Source organism: Anolis carolinensis, chromosome 1 (assembly GCF_035594765.1).
Source record: "Anolis carolinensis isolate JA03-04 chromosome 1, rAnoCar3.1.pri, whole genome shotgun sequence".
In the NCBI taxonomy this organism is placed as follows: domain Eukaryota; kingdom Metazoa; phylum Chordata; class Lepidosauria; order Squamata; family Dactyloidae; genus Anolis; species Anolis carolinensis.
In genome coordinates, this window is record NC_085841.1 from 289,335,359 (window position 1) to 289,344,214 (window position 8,856).

The window sequence follows — 8,856 nt, forward strand, 5'->3', positions numbered from 1 at the left end:
CAGGCAAGAGTTATTTCTCCCACCCTGGACATTATTCCACAGATATATGAACCCGACTTGCCTAGTGTAGTTTCCAACAGACCTCACAACCTCTGCCATAGATGTGGGCGAAACGTCAGGAGAGAAGGCTTTTGGAACATGGCCAGACAGCATGGAAAACTCACAACAACCCAGTGATGCCGGCCATGAAAGCTTTGGACAACACTCTTTCCTTTCTTCCCTCCCTCCCTTTTACCTTATTTCTTTCCTCCCTTCACATATACGGTTTCTTTCCTCCTTTTCTTGCTTCCCTTTTTCACACTCTTTTCCTTCCTTCCTTCCTTCCTTCCTTCCTTCCTTCCTTCCTTCCTTCCTTCCTTCCTTCCTTCCTTCCTTCCTTCCTTCCTTCCCCGTCTTACCCCCCACCTCGCCCGCCCCCTGCCAACCGCAACCTGCCCTCTCCCCCCCTCTCTCCCCTTTGCGCCCTTTGTTTCCGCGGCGGCGGGGCCAGCCTCGCAGCTGTTGTCCGGGGCCGCTCCGTCCGCCTGTGATCAGTCAGCTGCGAAATCCGGCCTGAACAACTCGGCATTCAGGGCGCTAATCGGGCCAGCGGACGGTTTCCTCCTCCGGGGCCGTAAATCTCGCTCCCCGCGCTCCGCCCGCCCTCCAGCCAGTGGCGCCGGCCCTTTGGGCGCTCGCTCCCTTTCCCAGCGGAGCCGGCGGCCGCGGCGCGTGTGCGCGGAATGCTAAGCGCCGGGCGCCCTCCTCGCAGGCAACTTGGGGGGCGAGGCGGGGAGAGCCCGGCCTGGACGGAGGAGACCCCGGCCCCGCCGCTGGCTCCCCTCCCCCGCCTCCCCCACATCCCCTGATGGACAAGGCTCCATCGGGACCACCAAACGCAGCCATGCCCAATCGCGAATCAAGGAACAGGAAAGGCACTGCAGACTAACTCAACCAGCCATAGCAGAGCACTTGATGAACCCACCTGGAGACAGCGTATTATTGGAGAACGCACAAATGCTGGACCATTCTCACAACCACCATGCCAGGCTACACAGAGAAGCCATTCAAATCCACAAGCATGTGGACCATTTCAACAGAAAGGAGGAAACCATGAACATGGACAAAACCTGGCTACCAGTATTATAAAAACTCTAAAATCAGGACAGTAAATAAAGAACAACACTCTGAAAACAGAGGAATTCCAGGCTAGAAACAATCAGGGCCAGCTAACACCTCCCAACAAAGGATTCCCTTAGGCAAGAAGCAGCCAGGCTTTGAAGCTGCAAAGCATTTCAATGGTAATCAAGGTGGCCAATTGCACCATTCACACTTGCCACAAACAGACAAAGAATTCTTTCTCCCACCCTGGACATTATTCCACATATATACAGTAGAGTCTCACTTATCCAACATTCGCTTATCCAACATTCTGGATTATCCAACACATTTTTGTAATCAATGTTTTCAATACATAATGATATTTTGGTGCTAAATTAGTAAATACAGTGATTACTACATAGCATTACTACATTTTGAACTACTTTTTCTGTCAAATTTGTTGTATAACATGATGTTTTGGTGCTTAATTTGTAAAATCATAACCTAATTTGATGTTTAATAGACTGTTCCTTGATCCCTCCTTATTATCCAACATATTCACTTATTCAACATTCTGCTGGCCTGTTTATGTTGGATAAGTGAGACTGTACTGTATATACAAACCCCACTTGCCTAGTTTCCAACAGACCTCACAACCTCCGAGGATGCCTGCCATAGATACGGGTGAAACGTCAGGGAAGAATGCTCCTGGCACATGACCATACAGCCCAGAAAACTCACAGCAACCCAGTGATTCAGGCCATGAAAGCCTTCCGACAACACATCTCCTGATGGTTTTGCACAGAGGTGTGCCAGCCTGGCCTCTCCAAGGAGCAGAAAGATGCTTGTCTCTCTGTTTCATATTTTACCCATATATTTTTACCCATATGAAGTTAATGACATGGTTGTCTTCTACCCCCCCCCCCCCCCCCCCAATTCATTCCCCTTCAAGGCAGAAAGAAAGAAATGGCTGTTTCTAAACCTTGGGCATATCTACACCATAGGAATCAATGCAGTTTGAGACCACACTAGTTGCCCGGGCTCTGTGCTATGGAATACTGAAAGCTCTAACAAGGTCTCGACTTCCCTGCCAAAGGATGCTGATGCCTCAACAAACTACAACTCCCAAGATTCCATAGCTTTGAGCCAAGGCAGTTAAAGTGGAATCAAAGTGCATTCTAAAGTGTAGAGAACCCCTTGTGGGAAGAGTGTTTTCCAGTTTTTTTTGGGCCAAGGATGGGGATTTATATTTATCATGTCAGAAACAAACCGAGTTGTAATGTATTTAAAAACACACACAAAGCAAAAAAAAAACTGGCATTATACTCAATGTCTTTTGACCAGTAGCTGGCCGCTTGGAGTACCTCTAGTGTGGCTAAGGTCCCCCAATTGTGCATGTGGCAGGGCTTACACTGCATTGTAATAGGTGGTCTGTGGTTTGCTCTTCTCCACACTCGCATGTCGTGGACTCCACTCTGTGGCCCCATTTCTTAAGGTTGGCTCTGCACCTTGTGGTGCCAAAGCGCTGTCTGTTCAGAGCCTTCCAAGTTGCCCAGTCTTCTGTGTGCCCAGGAGGAAGGCTGAGGATGAACTCTTCTGACAGATGAGAAACCGAATACCAAAACATCTTGACAAAAAATGGGTGCAAGCACTTGTGCGACCACAGATTCAAACCTATCAGCAGGCCTCATTGTGTGCATTTTTCAATCTCTTGAATTTGATCCTCACATTTCTTTCTTTTGGGGAGGGGTGAAGTCTGTGTCCTGTTTCTAAAAAGTGTTTTACCACACAGTGGTTAACTGTTTAGTTAGAAGTGGCTGCTGAAGCAAGCCATAGTGGTGCTGTGGCTTCAGTCTTGGAGAAAGACTGAGGGAGAGGAGGGTTTGAATTTTTTGTTCAAATGTGGAAACCAACTTTAGAAGGCCATTCTTCATGTATGGAATCTACTTACCAGAGGTTGGAAAAGGTGCATATTTGGACTGAATCTTACAGAATCCCTTACTGAGCATGGCTGTACTCACTGCGGCAGTTTGGGAATTGGTTCGATTATAAAACAAAGTATAATACAATGAGAGAGATTCATGCCTGCCAATTCACTCTAAACATGTTAGTGAATTGTGGCAGTGTGCAATGGGACACTGCATGCAATGATTCATTTGCAATGGGAGCTCTCATTGTTCAATAGCACTGTGCCTCAGGAATTTTTCTTATCAGGACAATTGTGTGACTGCCATACTGGTGGTTCAACTCTTGCAATGATCCTGACAGCATAGCTACATCTATGCTCCCCTTCTAGGAACACCAACATTGCACCATGGTGCAGGTGAACTTAATGCAATTGTTAGCCAGTTTACAACAATGCAACTTCCCACAGGATGACAGTCATTACTAATAATACTGCTGATTACGCTTGTCCTGTACTTGTTGCACAGGTTCACAAACTATTTGTAAACTAGAGCAATAAGTACAGAATAAGCATAATACTCAGCAGTATGTACCCAGAAAACAATCTGGCCACTGTATATTGTGCATTGGTTGATTTTGAATACAGTTCCATGTAAAGCATTTTGTATCGGCCTAAATGGACAATAATTGAATTTGAGTGGGCAAAGTGTAGCTTATAGGACACATGCAGATCTTCTGAGGTTCCTCAGAAACATGCTACCTCTACATCCCAGACCATGACAGTTTCAAAATTGTTTTTCATGCCAATTTTGAGGTCATTCTTGCCCAAAAAAGGAGCCCCTGGTGGTGCAGTGGATTAAACCGCTGAGCTGCTGAACTTGCTGATTGAAAGGTCGGCGGTTCGGATCCGGGGAGCGGCGTGAGCTCCTGCTGTTAGTCCCAGCTTCTGCCAACCTAGCAGTTCAAAAAAATGTAAATGTGAATAGATCAATAGGTACCACTCCAGTGGGAAGGTAACGGCGCTCCATGCAGTCATGTCGACCACATGACCTTGGAGATGTTTACGGACAACACCAGCTCTTTGGCTTAGACATGGAGATGAGCACCCACAGCCAGACACGACTAGACTTAATGTCAGGAGAAAATCTTTACCTTTACCTCTTGACCAAAAACTGGCCTAGAATTTCCAAAGCTGCCTTCCAATGTGATGGTTTACTTATCCTAGCTCCAGAACCTCCCCAAAATTGGCTGAAAACGAGACAGAATGGTGGCCAGGAGTGATGCCCATCCGTGGATTCAGGCATGGAGTACTGGAAGACCAGTTGAAACTGGGCAAAGGCTCTCTTGGTCATAGTAACCATTGGAGCCTTCAAGCAGTGCATGGACAAATATATTAAATTCAGTGTGTCAGAGGATGGAAGCTTTTTCCACAGTTAATTGTTGCCCAGTCTTTGATTCACTTATCTTTTGTATCTTTGTATGTACATGTGCTTCTCTAATAGAAAATAAACAGTTCTGTATTGCCCAGGTTTCAAAGTAGAGTTTCCAGATCTCATTGCTTGATACCTCTTTTCCAGTCCTTGGTGAAGGAATGTAAAGGGTGCGAGTGCTCCCTTGAAAATTTGTGTATATGAGCTCCCCGTGACATTACAAGGAGATGTCCCCAGATAATAGGTTTGATGCTAAAATCTCAGTGCCTGGGGTGGTTCAGACCTGGCAACACTCTTTCCAATTTGTGCATGGAGGTTCACTACTGCCTGCACTTGATTGTTGACAATATATATATATATAACCATCAATTTGCACTGTGCTTTCCAAGCCTGCCGTCATGCTTACAATCTAACCAAGACATGAATGACACAAAATGAAATGGAACTGATAGTGTGGAGAGGTTAAGTCCAGCAGATATTGCCTCTACTCTCCATCTGAAGCAGTTGGAACGGAAGGAGGACCTTTCATCTGCTGTTGGGCCTCATCATGATGGAGCCCAACCTGCTCCTTCGCTCCCTCTGAGGCCAGAACAGTGGCAGTTGGGATGGATGGAGGGCATTTCATCTTCTGGGCCTATACTTGATGGAACTGTGTCTGCCTCTTCTTCTTTCTCTCTGGGGTCAGGGCAACAGCATTTGAGATGGAAGGGGGGAGCCTCTACTCTGCTTGTGGGCATAGGCATTCACAAATGTCTAGTTCATCCTGAAAATATGAAACATATTAAGGAATGCATTAAATTAAGGAATGCATGGGGAATGCATGGGGAATTTATGAATGGATCCATGTGACCACCCCCCCTGCACAGCCCTTCAGTTGAAATCTTGTTTCACATGGCTAACTTAAGAAAGAGGAAGAAGGAATCATGCAAAGCTGGTTATTTTCCCTACTGGGTATTTCTTTAATTAAGCCCCCCCCCCCTGCCCTCATTAGGTCATCTCCTATTTTTCTCCAAAGAGCCCTTGTTTTGCATGGTGATGAAGCATGTTCATGTTTATGCTCAGATTATGCTGCAGTGATCACTTCCTTCCTTTCGCAAATTGTCTTTAGAAATCTTTTCAGTGCCTACATAAAAGAATAACCACATAGAATGCCTTTTGCCACAACACTTGCTCCTCTCTGTGGAAAATAAAACATCCTGTCGTCTGAGTCCCCCCTCCCCTTCCCTGTTTTGGCCTTCTTACAATCCAAATGCATCATCTTGTCTCTTCAGCCTCCTGGATCAATTAAAGGTGGTCCTATTGAGAAGCCATGGCTAAGACAAACCTTTCTTTATTCATTCTTTTCCTTTTAAGCATCTGTTATCACAAAAAGTTGTGGAAGCTGTCAGGGGATGTCACTGTTTGTTTTTCTTTTTAAAAGGCATTGTGTTAAGATCAGCAAGTATTTTATTTAGCTGCAGCCAGAAAATGTTTTCGTTTATAATGTGGACACAGTTACATTTCATTTATTTGATGGATTTTATAGGTTCTCAAAGATAATGGAGTGTCCTTTCATGAGTGTGACGCTCATTCAGATGTGCCCTTTCACCCAAAACCAATACAACGTGCTTCCTGCTTTCCCAGAACATTCCTGGTTAGTCAATTGCCCGATCAGCCAGAGTAAAGCTCCCTATCAATTTTCACCTCTCAGAGACTGGCACTGTGATGTTGTTGCTACAATTCTTTAAATGGACGGTCACTTTCCTTCCTTTTTAAAAATTACTTTCTATGCCAAGGTCATTGTAAAAACTATTTAGAGCAGGAATGAGCAATGTGTGGGCCTGCCAGATGTTAGGGAGTTGGGATTGGTGATTGTATGATGGATCATTTTTGGGCATATTGCAGAGCTTTTGAATTTAGGTAGTTCTCTCTCTCTCTCTCTCTCTCTCTCTCTCTCTCTCTCTCTCTCTCTCTCTCTGTGTGTGTGTGTGTGTGTGTGTGTGTGTGTGTGTGTGTATGTATGTGAAAAATCATCCACCCTCCATTTTTTTTCTGGGTCTGGCAGTTTGGGAGTTTTAGGGGCACAAAAAAACCTGCATGTTGTCTGCAGGCTGCAGTTTTCCAACCCCTATTGCACTACACTTCCCACAACCCCTCGTCATTTGTAAGATGGCTACAGCTAATAGGAGCTTCTATCCAGCAATATCTACCCCAATTTGAAAAAGTAGCAACTTTTGGAATAAAAATTCCACAGCCAGTATAGCCACAAGTAACAGCTTTGCATTTAAGTAGGGGGACTGAGATTGATGAGCTGGTTCCTTGGACAATATTAACTTCTCCTGGCTTTAACCTTCCTCCTACATTTGGTGACTGTAAAAGAGATAGTGTGGATCATTTTGGGAGGTGTTTTGACATCAGCCAGTGCGCTGCTTTCTAAGATGGCTGGGAGGGGTAGGCGAAAAGCCTCTCCTCTGCTCCCACCAAGCCTTTAGTGAGGTCATGGCTTGGCACAAGGCACATCATGTGGGTGTCAACAGTTGGCTAGGGGACCGCCATCCCATGTCCCCAGGTCATCTGAGTTCAGGAAGTGAAGCTGTCTGTCTGTGGCTAGTTCTACTTAGGAAACCCCCCTGACTGCTTTGACATCCCGTAACTTGGGGGACAATTGGAATCCTACCTTGGGATTTGGGTTTCTTCTTCAGTTAAGCTGGATCGGCCCCGGGTGGGATCATGTGGGAAAGATTTGTTACATTTGTGCAAATCTGGAGAACCCTGGCAGGTCACAAAAAACACACTTTGCTTACTCGAATAAAGTTCTGCCTTCTGAAACCTACTTTTAAGAAGAATTAATGTCACAATATGTTGAAGCTATCTATAATTGAGCAGTCAATAATTATTCCAGCATATCATTAGTACTAATTACATCAATTCTTAAAAGTCGCTTTACAAGCTATGCTTTAAAGTTGGGCTGGATTAACTTTCCTCTTCCCTCTGCATGCTTTTCATCTAGCAATGTCTTTTCATCTCCACCAATGCAAGTCGCAACTATATAGTATGACCTTTTATTCATGGATTCATTATCTATGTTTTCATTTGTCAATGCTCCAAGAAATATCACCCCTGCAAATGTTTGTGAGCCTCTTTAGGATTTTTTTTGGTATAATTCTATGATATTCTTCAAGCTAAAGTGTAGGGTTCGCTATTATCCATAGTTTCAGGAATCCATTGAGGTTCTTGGAATATATCCCCTGCAGATATGGGGTTCATGCTGTATCACATATTAATCATTTGGTAGCTAGCCTTCTAGTAACAATACCCTCTGTATTTTTTTTCCATGTCAGGAGCGATTTGAGAAGCTGCAAGTCACTTCTGGTGTTAGAGAATTGGACGTCTGCAAGGATGTTGCCTAGGGGATGCCCAGATGTTTTACCATCTTGTGGGAGGCTTCTCTCATGTTCCTGCATGGGGAGCGGTTCAGTGGATCTGAACCACTGACCTTTCACTCAGCAGTCCTGCCAGCACAAGGGGGAGCCTCACCCTCTGTAGGTTATTCCTCAGATGTATACAATCTTAACTCTGAAATGGTACTGAAATCTTTCCCTGTTTCTGGAGCCTGATAGAGGATAACCTCCAGAAGTTCAGGGCTACCTATCTACTGCCATGGGGACACAGTAGGATTTTGTGGAGGAATAAATACCAGTATATAGATTTAAAATGCCTGATTCCTCTCTCCCTCCCTCTCACCAGGGACCTCTCACCTACATGTTGTATGTCAGGAAGGTGAGGACAGGGTGACTGCTTATTATTTTGAATGGACCCCTTTTGCCTCTGTGGGTCAAAGTCCAAGTAGCTGATTCTTTGGGGCTCCCCTATGATGAAAACAAATGTTGAGAATGAAGCTAGTGAAACCTATGGCACATCTACATTGAAAGTTGGTGTGACCTAAGATCAGCCCCGGAACAGTGAAGCTCCACACAGCTTTCTTCCTGGATACGTTAACTTAGGGAAAAACCTGAATCCCGAGCCAGGAGTTGGGTTGTCCCCAAAGTTAAGGGTATCAAGACAGTGGGGCCGGTTCCTAACCTTGAGAGCCACTCTATGATCCCCAGGGCCGGCCCTAGGAAATTTTCAAGTGTAAGCAAGCAGTAATTTTGGCACCCCCCCCCCCGACAAACCAATCACTGAAAAATAAAAGGTAGAAGGTAGAGGTGACTAGAACACACACACGGCACATATGGTCCCTGCATATGTGTTTGTATGTGTGTTTGTATGTATCTTATATATACATACACATACACACAATGTGGAAAATATGTGGCAAGGTAGATAGATAGGTAGGGAGCCACAGCAGAAGAACCCTCCCTGGAGCAAGGCCTAATAATAATAATATTAATAAATCATCCCAACAAAAGAAGGAAGCAGCCAAGCAACTGAAACATTTATACCTGCCTCCAACAGACAA

At 45.1% G+C, this 8,856-nt stretch overlaps 1 long non-coding RNA gene across 1 annotated transcript; it reads right to left on the reverse strand.

Moving 5' to 3' along the window:
- Positions 1 to 4,117: 4,117 nt before the first annotated feature.
- On the reverse strand, positions 4,118 to 8,406 carry LOC134295418 (uncharacterized). The gene is made up of 2 exons (XR_010001980.1): positions 7,072 to 8,406; positions 4,118 to 5,178 (listed from the first exon to the last, which is right to left on the reverse strand). It is a non-coding gene; the product is annotated as an uncharacterized LOC134295418 (long non-coding RNA).
- Positions 8,407 to 8,856: the final 450 nt, after the last annotated feature.